This window comes from Grus americana, chromosome 7 (genome assembly GCF_028858705.1).
Source record: "Grus americana isolate bGruAme1 chromosome 7, bGruAme1.mat, whole genome shotgun sequence".
NCBI lineage: Eukaryota > Metazoa > Chordata > Aves > Gruiformes > Gruidae > Grus > Grus americana.
Genome location: NC_072858.1, coordinates 27284265 through 27299304, shown reverse-complemented (window position 1 = coordinate 27299304; position 15040 = coordinate 27284265). Strand labels below are relative to the sequence as shown.

General features: G+C 38.6%; 1 long non-coding RNA gene across 1 annotated transcript in view; it reads right to left on the bottom strand.

Moving 5' to 3' along the window:
• Positions 1–9094, bottom strand: part of LOC129208738 (uncharacterized) — a 174826-nt gene extending 165732 nt beyond the window's left edge. Inside the window, exon 1 of the long non-coding RNA XR_008577880.1 lies at positions 8969–9094. This is a non-coding gene — a long non-coding RNA (uncharacterized LOC129208738). The remainder of the gene's footprint in view (positions 1–8968) is intronic.
• Between the last annotated feature and the right edge of the window lie 5946 nt (positions 9095–15040).

Genomic DNA, 15040 nt, shown 5'->3' with positions numbered 1-15040 from the left:
CCTCTAATTCCACTTGCCCACAGCTGTACAGTGTGCTCTCAAGAAACATCTTTAATTGAGTCATATCTTTGACAGGGACAGGAAAAAACTGTCTGAAAAATTATGTTTTCTAGGTTTCCACTGAAAGTGCATAATATGCTTAAGCCACACAACTACTTCAGTTGAAGACGAGTTTCTACATGATTTCTGAACCTGTTGATTTAAACTGAGAAAATCTTTCTTTCCCCAAGAAGTGATTCTACAAGGTGGCTGGCTATAGTGCTGCAAAAAAATAATGGGCCATTACTATATCCCTTGGAGGGATTTCTGCAACTAACAACCGGGGGTCTAAAAAGGAGAACTAGAGTGGTTTTTGTCTCCAGACAGAGGAAGGTTGCACTCCTTCCTACCCAAACGTCCCACAAACATACAACCTTAACTCTGAACTCACATTTCCCGTTGGCAATGGTAAAGTGCTATATTGACATTCGAAGTGAAAAAGACAGTTAATAAAACAGCATTATTTACTTGAAGTCTTTAAAGTTATGCATGTGAGTGTGACCAAGATGGAGATATTTAAGGGCGTATCTTATATTCATTAGTATGAATATAAGTTTGTCAAAGGAATAAGTAACTCAATCATATTAGCCATTGACACTGAGGATGAAAGAGAAGCAAGTCTTCCTAGAGGTCCATATTAACTGCTCTCGTCCTCTCTTTTTCAGTGTCAGCTCTGATCACCTGGGTAGTCTAGGATAAAAAGGAATCTTCCTCTGTGCAGGTACAGCATCAAGTCCTACCCAGCGTGACAAAATATTTCAAATAAAATTAACAGGCTAGCAGCTCTGGTGGTTTGTTTTAACTCATTATTGACTACTTTGATAGGAAACACATTAAACAACCTTAGCTCTCAATTAACAAGATCTTTGATGTGGGGTTTATATTATTTTTTTATTAAATTTTGTTTAAGCACAGTTCTGTAAATTCCTTAACAGTGTATCAAGGAAAGGGATGACATAGTAAATAAATCCACATATCACTCAGCAAAAAGTAAAACCAGCCTTTGATTTAAAAAAAAAAAAATTCTTGACAGAAGTAATAATGCATCATTTCATATGTAAATTCCAAAGTCTCTACAAAATCCTTAAAATTCCTTCTATGTGGACAATGTAAGCATTTCAGTCAATGCCGCTTCATCCTCCCAGCAGCCCTGGGTTTGGCAAACAATATGTAAAACAGGCTTTCCAACACCCTTTTAAATCTGCTTTATTTTTCACTTCCCCTCCCCCTTTACCCCCACTCAGACTCAATTTATAACAGATCACGCTCAAAAAAAAAAAATCCCATTCAACTAGTCAAGGTTCTTTCCCTCTCCCATCCCCAAGTCCAGGTTTTATTGAAGAGAACACATTGCTCATGCAACCTCACATGCAGTTCTTGGCATAAATAATTTAACCACAAGCTGACTTGGTTGGCTATGCTTACAGAATTGAAAGCCGTCCCACCTGGTTTATTATAGGTGGGAACTCCAGAGGGGGGAAGGATAGAGCAGATTCAGCAGCAAGACTGCCCAAGAAGCTCTATGCCTAGTTTTCTTTACAGAGTCTCTGTGGGTCTAGAGCAGAGGAGTGACAGCACCTCATCAGTGCAATTTCCACTGCTTTCTGCTGGCATTCTGAGTGCTGCTATGTCTGAGTTTCTGCCATGAAAGATCATTTCATTTCCCAGAGGATCAGAGCTCAAGAGGTTCTTGAAGACAAGTTTGAACATTCTTTGTTTGGACCTAATTTAGCATTCATATCAACATTAACTTCTTTCTGCACAGCACCATTTCCAATGTAATTGCTTCTGCTGCATTCCACTGACTTACTACACAGTTACACTTGCATAACAACTGTAACTGAGCCAGAATAGTTTCCCGACAGACTAATTATTGTTTTGTCTATATAGTTCTTGTACTGTAGAGAACAGGGCTGAATATTTATCTTTTAAATACAAGTTTTGCAGAGAACTCAAAGGTTCTTTTTGTTGTTCAGCATATATAAATGTTACAGTAAGTAGGTGCTGCTTTCTGTACGTACATCCTGACAAGTTATTTGACTTCTATTCACAGAGAAGTTTCTCAGGACAAGCTCATTTCACAGGGATCTCACTTCTCTAAGAATAAAATAGGCAAAGGAACAAATCCCGAGCAATGTATCATTCGGCCATCATTAATCAACATATGCAAGCATATATATATGTGTAGATTTACAGATATTGATATTTACACACACACATATGTATATGTGTATACAAAAAGCTGTCCCAGAACATTTCTGCATAAAACCTGTACAAACCACTATTAGCAGTCAGCAGGACAAACAACAAAAGACAGATTCTGCAAACAGGACTTGGGAAAGGATGTTCAGTACAATGAGCAGCTGGTACTGTGAGTTCATACCCACCATGAAACACCTTGCACAGCTGAAAAACATCATGGTATCATGTTTCTATCAGGGACCAACAAATGCTCCTCCCTTTCCCAGTGGACATGACAAACTTGGATTCATCCAGAAAATAGTACTAAGCAAAATTCAGATGAAGAAGTCCATCAATATTAGGTTGTCACTTCTGGAGCCCACAGTGATATGCTTTATAGACTTCTAATAATCAAATTTCTGGCTTTGAGTTACAAGTACATAGTTTTGCTCTTGAAAACTTTGGACTGCAAAACATCAAGACAAACTGTCCCTCCAGTTCTATACCTATCAAATACAGATGAGAAACCCTCACTGTATGACACAGATGTTGACAAGACAAATTCACCTCAATGTATGAGGCAGCGAGGTATTACAATGAAAGATGTAAGGAAAAAAAAAATGCACAGTGGCAGGAACTACAGCTACCTGATGAGAAGATTGTGACAGTTCTTTTCAGTGATGAAGATTTATTCAGAGTTTCAGGAATCCATAAGTTCAGATGCTTGTCTGAACCTCCTCATTTGTGAATAAATATAGGATTTCTATGGTCACATCAAAGATAACACAAAAGCTAGAGGTAAGGGAGCTGTGGTGAAGATGAGAATCTGATGGTATTTTGATATTCTGCTATTTATTCAGAGTGAACCCAGAAAACAAAGAGGCTGACAGCTTGTTAAGCAAGCAGAACTTCTCAAAGACAAATTGCATTCCCTGTTGAGATTCCTGAAGATTCTAAATTCAATACGAGGTTTTGGTGAAAAATTAATTTGGCACTTATTTACTACCATCTGTTCCAGATATTCCAAGTGGGTACTAACAACCCATCACTGACATGTGAAGGATTTGAAGTTGTAGAAGTAACCAGTATGGAAGATGATTCCTGTCTCCAGGAAAGACAATCTGTCTCAAACACACCATATCCAGTGTTTCTGCCCTTCTGAAAGACTTCAACCATGAATTGAATACAGGATATGTTGGTTAAACGTCATGCCAACTAAAATTGTATAGTTTCAAAGTTCAACTACAATTCTAATACTAGCTGGTTTGCACTTCACATATAATAGTAAAATATTTTAAAAGCAATGGATTGGAAGGAGAGGAAACAAGGAAAGTGTAGAGCAAGAATGCTCAGCGTGCTATAGAAAAAAAATCCACATTCTGAGCACATTTCACCATCATGTTCAAAGACGTAATTTTCATTTAGGTTAATAGAAATTAGGTAAAGCGAAGTGCAGGATTTATCCCAGTGCTGCCTTCTTCAAAAGATGACTAAACACCTTGAACCACCATAAAAGCAGAAGCTTACAGAATATTAAACACACAGGCACCCAGAAACTCCGCAGCAGTTCTGTGTTTCTAAACATACCAGTACCCAGCAATGCCAATGCTTTTAGACAGCAGCACAGCACTCCCAACACTAGTCTGGCTTGGTATCCCCCTAAACAATCTGGCCTGGCACAGCCCTATCCTGCATAACATGCACAAGATCTTCACTCCAGCAAGGGCAGAGAAGGGGAAAGGGCTGGACACCTCTTGTCCTCCTGTCTGCTAGTGCTCCTCTTTCTCCCCCAGGACTTCATGCACATCCCCTTTCTTCCCACAAAAATAAGATGATCACTGTTCCTTGTTTTGGATTCACAGGGGGCTCAACTCCCTGGGAGCTAACATGTGAGGGAATGCAGTTTGAGTGCTGACTACTGCTGCTATGTGCACAGAGAGCTGGCTGACTGCGAACAGGCAGGGGAGTGAGATGAGACCCGGAGAGAGATTTCTCCCAAGGATTTCACTGCCCTTCATCTAAAACATTAAATAGTATTACAAGTGGCATGCTTGTATCATGAAAGATTTAACTGGTGAAGCCTTATCATCACCCTCACTGTCACCAATTTTCATGTAAGTTAGAGACATCCAGTCTGATTAAATATATAAAAGCCATCCAATTTAAAAAGGAGCAGTTTTATAATTTTAGAAGACAAATTAGAGATTGCATCTGAGACTACCTGGTGGGAACTCTTTGGAGAAAGATCTTGATTGGCTAAAGGTTTTGCAGATAACAGGTTTTGTAAAGTGGTTTGATTTTGCGCCTAGAAAAAGAACTCTAACCACTGAATGTGTGGACAGATTTCACACTCATGGTTGGGTCTGCTTGTCAAGAAAAGTCTACTTTGAGCCAGTCACACAAGTTAAACAGCTAGGGTTTGGGGTTGTTTTGTTTTGTTTTTTTTTAAAAAGAGCCCTCTGCACTATGAGAGATAACGATATCATCCACTTTTTGTGTTTTTACTCCATTCCAGTGATCAGTATCAAACTGCAGACAGTACTTTGCAGGAAGTGTAAATAGGCCAGAATCCCATGGATTTACAGAGGAATATAATTAATCTGCCATCAAACTGTAGATTAACTTCTCAGCACATATTTAACAACAACCTAAAGGTAACTGAATATCCCATAAACCTGACAGCAATAGCCACAAGTGCCACATCTTGTAAGGGTGACTTATACTTCACAAAAATGAATCAAAACTTCCTTGACTTTATTAAAATTAGGGAGAAAAACTGAAGTGGGAATATTATGATCTTGATGATACAGGGAATGCAGTTCAAGAAGTTCCTTTGAATTTTATCTTAGTATCCTACTACCTTACAAGAATCTTCAATTTTTTTTGTTTCATCTGTCTTCATTTTCCCTCACACATTTCTTTGTACAACACTTCTACAAGGAGAAAGAAGGAATCACTTAATGTGTTACCACTATCTAAAGTTTTTAGTAAAAGACCTCTAGAAGGACATAATCAGACAGGAATTTTAAGTCTAATAAAATTTGTCTGCTACATCTCATGTAATTTGACTCATGCCATATACAGCATGCTGATTGATATATTGGGTGTGTTTATTCCTTCAATTGAAGGCTGTCTTGACTATTATAGGAGTACTTTTGTCCTTCAATTTTACAAAAAGTTCAAAATACAGCTTATAGATCACATTCGCTGATGTGTTCAGCCATTTAGGACTTGGCCAGTTTGCACTGTTAACATACTATTTCAATGCAAAGGTTACATAGCTTAGACATATGTTAAAAGTTGAAGTTCCATTGTCACATTTTTCTTCTTCACATACAAGTAGTTCTGTTTATTCTCAACTCAGCGGCCAAGCTATCGATTAAGTTGACTTAGGTCAGCCCACCCTGCAATTCCAGCCTCAATCCTTAACATTGTTTTCCAATAGCTTGTTTAATTGACTTCAAGTTCTTGGTTTTGACTTTAGGATATTGCTTTTAGCTTTAACCCTGTCCTGTGTTCTTTGCTCAAGTTGTATTTTACTGGTGCTTCAAAGTGTCCAAAGAAATCACAGATGAATGTAAAGATGTGTCTGCTAGGCTAAAAGGGAAGAAACTAAAATAAGTATCAGTAAAAAGGCATACAAAGCCTGTCACACACTAGTTTCAGAATATATATTTTTCAATCTAAGTGCATATTATTCCATATCAAAAGCAATCTTCAGAACAACAACTTGTACCATTTCCTCTGCTCTACTAAAACTCTGTAGGGAATCACTGATGCTCTCTGCGTAGCTCATTTAGTGACCTTTGATATCTAGAGCCCTGAATTGTTTTCTATTTATATGGGCGAATTAAAGACAGCAGGTCTGATTTTCTACCATCTCACACTTTGTTTGTCGAAATACATTTGTGCTGAGCAAACTGTAAAAAATCTCATTATTCCTATTGGGTAGCATTTTTACTCACTTTGTCCTCTGGAGAATCAGGCAAACAAATCAGACTTGAGCCGATTCTGGAAGACCCCTACCAGTGAATCTGAAGGCAAAACTAGACTTTTACAATAGGAATGGTCCCGATATATGAATTTGCATTTTGCAAAAAGCCAGTGGTGGTTAAATTTGCAGTTCTGTACTATACTTCTGCAGCTGAAGTTAGCATTCTGTCAACGTACTCAGTTCGTTCTATTTGTTTTACTGAAAAAGCATGATAGATTTGTGTGTGAATAGTTCTAAATATATATATTTTCATTGAACTAAAATATTGTTTGGGTTGGTCAGTAAAAGCTTTCAAGAAAAGTATGCTTCTGGATGTGTTTATTTCTACAAAAATAAATATTCTATTATTTGTGTGGTTGACAGTCAGCTTTGTTGTAGTTCCAGATGAAAAAGAGAGTATGTTGATTAGAGAAAAATACAGCTATGTTCCATCTTCCTCCCCTGCTTCAATAAGAGAAGAACATTTACATATTAATTCCAGGACTGAACAGCTGCATTCCCTAGAAAGCTCCATTCATTGCAGCAGTGAGCCCCTGAAAGCAGGCAGGGGGGGGGGAGGGGGAAGAAAGGGAAGAAAGGAGTTGGCATAAAACTTAAGGTGGATAGCCACACTGATTTTGCAATTCTTCTGCATTTCCAGGAGTACTCTTCATTTTTAGGAGTGCATGTAGAGACTTCCATACAGCCTATCACAACAGTATTCCAACTATCTGATCAGCAAAACGAATACCGGTATTTCCACTTCAGAGTAACGCAAACAGAGGCATAAAGGGATTGTTTACTAGATTTAGAAAACTATTTACCCATAAATTTAAATCTCTGCTCTATGTAGAGAGCCAGGTGATTTGCCCAGGATTACACAAGAGATCCATGGCACAGTCAGAAACTATTTCTGTCTCCCAGTTCCCATTTCCATGTCTTATCCTTTACCATAAAGATTTGTGCTTTTGTCTTCTCCATGGTTTTGTTATATAATTTTAAAATACATTGAAAACAGAGATACATGGTTGCTCTTTTGTCAAGAGCTGCACTGAAGGCTTAGGTGTGTTTTGTGCCTCTGTAAAAATTTGTGAAGACGCAAGGCAAAGCCTGCTTCTGTGAGGCACTGAGCATTAACAGTACCATAACTTACTATTTTTGAAGCACAGAATAGTATTAAGAGTAAGACAAAAAATGATAAACTCTTGTCTTAGCTAGATTTGTCACTCACATTTTCAAAATCTCTGAACTACCTCTGCCATTGGTAATTTCCCTTGTGATCAAGAGATGTGAATGAAAATAGGTAGCTTCCCACCACGGCCTCAGAGGGAAAAAACAGTGAGAAGCAGGAAAACCTCTCTTAATTCTCAGGCCATTTCATACTTAATCTTCCTGACATCAAATGTGTCAAGTTAAACCAGAAATGTTTTATTAGAACCGACTGTCAGGACTTTTCCTGATGAGGGTCTGTAAGAGCAGTAGCACTTGACATTAAAAAAACCAAAAATACGCAACCCAAAGTCCAATCCTGGAAACAGTAATTTCCACTACCAGCATCAGTATGACGAAGCAGATGAACAGGAGCTACTTTTACAAGCAATGAGGCTGTAAAGTTTCACAGTATATTAATCCAGCTTAAGAAACTCTCCTGCTTCCCAAGTCACCCTGTCACTTTGGTCACTGACTCCTATTCCTAAAGGTACAACTGTTTTGGGGCCATGTGGCAAATTCAATCAGTGCAATTACACAGGTCAAAAATAACTCTTCAAAACATTGTTGTTTTTAATTCAGCCTGCCTGAATTCAATCATTGGTGTTCTGCTTAATATTCACTAGCACTGCAAACAACAACGGCAGAATGCTTCATGGACAATGTTTTAAGGCAATGCATTTATCAACATTTTAGGGAGAAAAAGCAGCATTATTGGTCCTATTAAATATAATTAATACCTACTGGCATTGAAGGTAAGGACTTGGGAGCCAGCTGTTATCCAGGAGAAGTAACTGACAGTCTAACAGGTTACACTGCCTCCTCCTCAGCAGGTTCAGAGCCACCAAGCATAGTTCCTCCATCTCCCAGTCCAGGAGGACTTTGCATGCTCCACAGCTTGCAATGCACGGTAGAATACCATCTTTTCTACAACTCACAGAATCCTATGCACAATAACTGATTATTTATGTTTTCTGCAGAAAACGTACATTACATGCTAGCAATTCAAATTAGGAGCTTGCTCGGCTGCCTTCTGGAACTTCCAGCAGTGTTTTTATACAGACTTTTGCTTATTCCTCCTCCCCCGTATGTTTTTCTTCTTCTAAATTGGAACTTAATGGAACTTTTGAAAGATATAATCAGAAGTTAAAGGCAAGGTAACATTTTTAAAGCTTATTCAGCTGTAGCTATGAGATCACACAGTAAACTACCAAGAACTGAAATCATGCAGAGGAGAAATGTCAACTAACAGAAAATGTATTTGAAAGAATAGCAGTCAAAAAGAAAAAGAGGGAAAAGTAAACATAAAAGGGATTCTAGCATTTCCAGAAATGCTACCACCTTTATGACAGCCTCCTGAAGGACTCAGATGAGATCCTGTGCTACAACTGATTACATGATCTTTAAAGAAAACATTCTTTGCCTTTGTTTTTATTTCTTTTGTCCCATTTTGCAACAAGAGGTCCTGCTCAGACTGGCAATTAGCAACAACATTAACAGTATACCATACTGTGTTCAGGAAAGCAAAACTGGCCATAGAAGAGAACGTACAGAGAAAAGTCATACCTTCTGCTGAGTTATTTCAAGAATTATTTTTGTATTTGCTGCTTTTCACAATACAATGTTCCATCATCTGCAGCCATTTTATTGTGAGTAAGGTGGTTGCATTGCTTCTGCCCTGTTAGCCAAAGCGACCAGGAGTCAGTGGGCCTAAACTCAATGCACTCAATGGTCATTGTGCCATTTCCACAGTTCTGTTCCTCTTCTGCAGTACCACTGGAGGTTTAAAAAGAAGTATAACGATTGTGACTGTCACATTTGAAAAATCATACTCGACATTTCTAAAAAGTTCTTCCATGAACTTTCTGCAGAGAAGCAAACAACTTCAGCGTAAGTATTACAAGCAGAATAACTCTCATCAAAATAGTAGTATATGCCTAGCTTGGAGAACTTCAGCATTAATTATACACTTAATGCTACAGAATTTTAATGTCTGGAGGAAGCTTACGTTTTCATCAAACATAAGGCTCAAGTGATATCTGACTGAGCAGTTCAAGGGTGCTTCTTTTAACTAGAAAACCGAAAACAAGTGCTGCCAGAAACTTGGCTATAAATAACCATTTACTACTTCATTTAAATGAAAGATTTTTCTTGCCCAAAGTACCCTTGTCAGTCACAGTACCAGCCTCAGTCTGACAGCATTATCTTCCTAGTTATGAATATACCGTATAGCTCTTAGAAAAGCAAACTAATACTCTCAAAGAAAAATAGGTTTATTGTTATTTTAAATCCATTATAAGGACACAATCATTTTATGTATGGCCAACTTTCTATGAAAATATTGATAAAAGAAACTTTCCAAAAATATTGATAAAAGAAACTTTCCAGAACACAACATTTTTAAATCATGTAGTATTTATCATCAGTCTTAATTTCTAAAAGTATTAAGTCTACTTAGCATGTTAAGAGGTCATGGACAATTTTTCAGACTTTTTTTAATTGGGGCGGGGTGTGGGATGGTTGGTTTGGGTTTTTTTGCTATTGCTCCCAGGAGAAAAGCACACCAACTGTTTCACATATTTGGTTCCTGCCACCTTGCAGTTATACTGTGCTCCTAAGAGACAAGATCAAGATTTTATGCTTTTAAGTATTTTATGCTTTTATACCTTTTTTTTTTTTTCTTTTCTGGGTAATTCATGTTTAATGTGTCTCGCAGGAGGTTGAAAGGGTAGTATATAGTTTGACATGCACCCGCCACATTCTTTTCTCTTGCTGAAGACAAGTTCAAGCAAGTTACCTGCTATAAAAGTTATATGCAATCATTACAACAGGCTATTTTGCAAACAAGCTATTAAAAGACAGACACTTCCCGAAATCTGCCAAATATGATAAGAAAAAAAGCAAGGATAGGGGAGAGCAGAAAGGAAGAGTGAGACAACATTGCTTACAGTGGAAACCACTAGTCACAATATGCTTACATTCCAATCACTCATGGATTTCTTGTGGGAATTATACTAGAAAAGAAAAATAAGAATGTATCTGTATAAGACCATACCTTCAGCAAGTTTGCAAATGATAAAAAACTGTATCTGGCATGGCTAATACCTGGAGTGGCTGATAACGCCAAGGGGCGGTGCTGCAATCCAGGGGGACCTGAAGAGGCTGGAGAAATGGGCTGACAGGAACCTCATGAAGTTCAGCAAGTGCATTTGTAAAGTCCTGCACATGAGCAGGAGCAACCCCAGGCACCAGTCCGTGCTGGGGGCCACCCAGCCAGAAAGCAGACTTGCAGAAAAAGACCTAGGGGTCCTGGCAGATACCAAGTTGAACATGAGCTGGCATTGTGCCCTTGCTGCAAGGAAGGCTAACAGTACCCCAGACTGCACCAGGCAGAACATTGTCAGCACGTGGCAGGAGGTGAGGCACTGGCGACGCTGGACACCTGGAACGCTATGCCCAGTGCTGGGCTTGCCTGTACAACAGAGACACAGACCTTCTGGAGAGAGGAGGGTGCCATGAAGATGACTAAGGCACCGGAGCACCTCACATCTGAGGAAAGCCTGAGCGCGCCAGAATTGTTCAGCCTGGAGAAGAGGAGGCTCAGGGGGATCTCACAGAGGTATATAAATGTCTGAAGGGAGGATGCAAAGAAGACAGAGCCAGGCTCTGTTCAGTGGTGCCCAGTGACAGGCCATGAAGCAATGGGCACAAACTGAAACACAGGAGGGCTTTAGGTTGCCCTTCTCAAGGGGAGTGGGCAGGATTAGGGGTGGGACGGATCATCTCCAGAGATCCCCGTCTACCTCAACCATTCTGTGTATCTGAAGACAGACAAAGCTGCTTGTGAACGTGCACAGTGTGGATCACAAAACGCGTCTGGTTGAAGGACACAGCAGAGCGGGCATCTTTTCTTTTGAAGTAATTGTTCCAAACTCTACCTTCACATTTTCCCTGGTGGACTTGTGCTGATTTAATGGGGTTCAATTGCCTGAAAGAGTAAAGAAACTTTTAGCTCAAGATGGGTAATAACGATCTTGTAGATCATCAGGCTGTTCTTCATATTAGACTAAGGGCTCATGCCTCTCTACACATTCACAGTTTACTGTCAGATGAAGAGGCAGAAGGATTAGGAGATGTCAATATACAAAGTGTTTTATGACCTCTTGGCTTTTTGAATTAATACAGATTTTAGGCAAAGACAGTGACACAATATCCAACAACACTGATAGTGGAAGCAATCAAAAGAAATTGCTACCAGAAAGCAAGCACTGACTTGAATTGACAGAGCATACTATGTTTCTGTATTTAGCTTGGCTGGCTGGCAGATTTATATTGATGTCAGAGAAATAGTATTTAACAGAGTTATCCTTATCAACAACCTTATCTGAAAAGTATTAGAGAAGACCAACCACATAAAACAGGGCTAAATTCCTGCCAGACTTTTGAACTGAAGCCCTTGAGCCAAATGGTTTTATGCACAGAGAACTATCTACAAATTAAACACCACTTTGCTTTTGGAAAGCAATAATTTACTGCTTTTGCCTTAACTAATCCACATGTCCTATATGTAGCCGGACACCTGTTTTGGCAGCGAGTGAGGGAAACGCTTGAACTATCATCTTTTTCTCTGCCCCAGTTGCCTGCTTTCATATATGGGACAGTGTCACAAATCAGTCCTCAAGCTAAGGGAGGACTTCTGGTCAAATGAGTACAATCACATATTCACAGCTTCCACATTCAGATAGCTGGCCATAAAACAACTTGGATCTGGAACTAGTACAACTGCTGGGAGGCAAACTGCATTAACTCAGTCTCCGTGCTGCTCTAATACAGTTACCTGGCAGGGTAAACATGTATTTGCCTTTCAAAAAACTGCACAGACACACACTTGGGTTTGTTTTTGTGGGTTTTTTTTCTGTTTTCCAGGCCTTAATGTTAAAGGTTATCTTCCCAGAACTTTGAAAAAAAGGGTTAAAAAAAATGACAACAAAACCCCCAAAGAAGCTGGAGAATATCATAAACGCACATACAGACATTCAAGATGACATTAAGGTAAGCAGAACCATGGCAAGGTTGTCAATGTCAGACTGAAGATACTTTTAGTTAAGTATAAGGAGTTAAAAGGACAGGAAAGATGCAGAATCTTCAGCTTCCACAAAGATGCCAGTTCTGTTCAAAACCATCAGGACAAAAGTCTGTATAAGTTCTCCATTTCCAGCATCACACGCAAAGGGATGCATTTTACTATTCTTCGGAGAGTCTTTATTCTAATTTTAAACCAACTAAACAGAAAATAAAGGTATAGTTCTCATCTCTCTCCAAATACATTTTTCCGACCATCAATTACTGATAAACACCCTTTCCAAAACACAACAGCATGTAGAAGACCACAGGAATAGGGAAAGAAATTACTTCCTGTCAAGTCTGTAACTTTTCTTATCACAGGACTCTGTAATGGTAGGCAGGCAATGGAGGAAAAGCCTAGTGGTGTGTGTGTGTGTGTCTCTGCATGTTCACTCATTTTGAGCTGTGACATAGATGAACTCATTTTATGTGAAAGTCAGCTGTAAATCTTAGAAAAAAATAATTAATTCCCATTCTACTTTGGAAGCATCTGCCTATTGTTATTCTCCTCCCCTTTCCTTGCTTTTAATAAGATTGACCTTACCATTTTGCATGCTTTTATCCCACAGTTAGATGAAAATGCATAAGTCAAGAGAAAAAAATATTTAATTCACAAAGATAAGAGGAACTAGGGAACCCAGGAAAAAGAGAGTTGGGCTAGATACAAGAGCAGCTCTAATATGCTGTGCAAAACCATTACAAGAAAAGGAAATCTTCTAGTAAATGACCAGTAGATGTAAAATTACATTATTTTTCCTTACTAAATTATCAAGAAATAAATGTGGTCTCATGAATAGGAAGACACATAGGTGATCTGTTCAAAATACGAAGTTATGTTTTCTACCTGGTGATGTGTTCAAAACATGAAGTTATGTTTCCTACCTCTTCAGACAGAGCTTCATTTGCAATGGAATCATGGATGGTTGCCTCTAGCATATATTCTCATCACACACCATATATGCCACTTGCCTTTCTCTCCACTCACCCTCCATATATTTTTCATCTTTCTTTTCTCTTCTCTCTCTAATCATGCTTCCTCACACACCCCATAATTTTTCTCTTTCCCTTTAAGTTTTACTCATTTAATACTTTTACAGTTTTACTGGCTTTCTGTCCTTTTTTTCCTGCCATCATAAGATATACTGCCTAGAGTGGGGAGTTGAAACAATTGAGATATTTTAACAAGCTGAGCTGGTTGAACTACTAAAGGTTATTTTCAAAAAGAAACCCATCAAATTTTAAGGTATTGGGTTTTGTTTAAAATTGCAGTGTTATTGAGACTTCACTGAAGCCAGAGGTTTTCAAGCAGCTGTTTTTGCAAGTTTTGTTTATCTGACCACAAAAACATAAGTAAATGTTTGCATGGTTAGTTGGAAGTTTGGTTTTTTCAAACCCCCTAAACTGAAAGATTACCTTCAAATGCATAAAAGAATTTCTTTAGATTATTTTCTTTGACAGCAATCTTGCCAAATTCTGCCCCCAGTATAAACTCCATTTAGATATTTTTCCTACTTTATCTTATCTACCCTGCACTCTTTAGAGAACCCTAATATTACTCAGACTCATGAGATCAAGGTGTCTTCCCAGCATGCTTCGGTATGAAAAACCACAACTGCATCAAAGTTCATGGATTTATACCTGTTAGCACTAAAGCAAACATGAGTCTGACTTCCCTCCAGATGGCAAGCTGGGAATCCCGTGTATTTGATCAAAGAATCCTTGCTTTCATCTTGAAGTAGATGTAAGTTATAGGTATTCACCAAACAGGGTGCATGTATTTGCTTAAGCAATTTCTCTGAACAGTCAGGATTTACAGGTGTTAGCTTATCGGGTGCCTCAGTTGTGTGTTTGTTTAAACAAGCTTCATGGTACCCGATCTGTACTGTTTGGTAAGTGCCTGAGAAAAACGCGCCTGGGTTCGGGTGCAGATCAAACATGTCCCAAGCTGACTTTATCCACCACGCTTCTGAGCTATTTGGTCTGAGTTACTGTTCTGCAGGGCTGATTACTCAATATGAAATTAATAGCAAATAACAACATCTTTCTTATCAGAGTTTTCATACCATACAGAAATAACTATGGTATCCACACATTAAACAAACAGAAATCACTCTTGTACAGAAGGCTGTGGGAAGACATGTATAAAGCAAAGACTACAGACAATCATATAAAGATTATAAAGTCCTGGTGCTAATTGATGCATTTGTGCTACCGTCAGCAAATCAAGGTTATGGAGTCTTAGGAAACCCAAACTCAGCTAAAACATATACAGAACAAAAGGTGAAAGTACACTGGAAACTCAGATGGGTCTTGAGCTTTGATCCCGGTATGAACAACAGATTCTGAAGTACCACAGAAGTATGAAAGACATTATAATATAGTCACACCTAAGTTATATGCCCTGAATGGAAAAGAAAAAAGGAAAAAAAAATCTGGATTCCTTAGATTAGAAGAATCATTAGATTTGAGTTTATGTGAAGAGTGCAATCACTTCTAAAGCACTAAGAAAGCTTA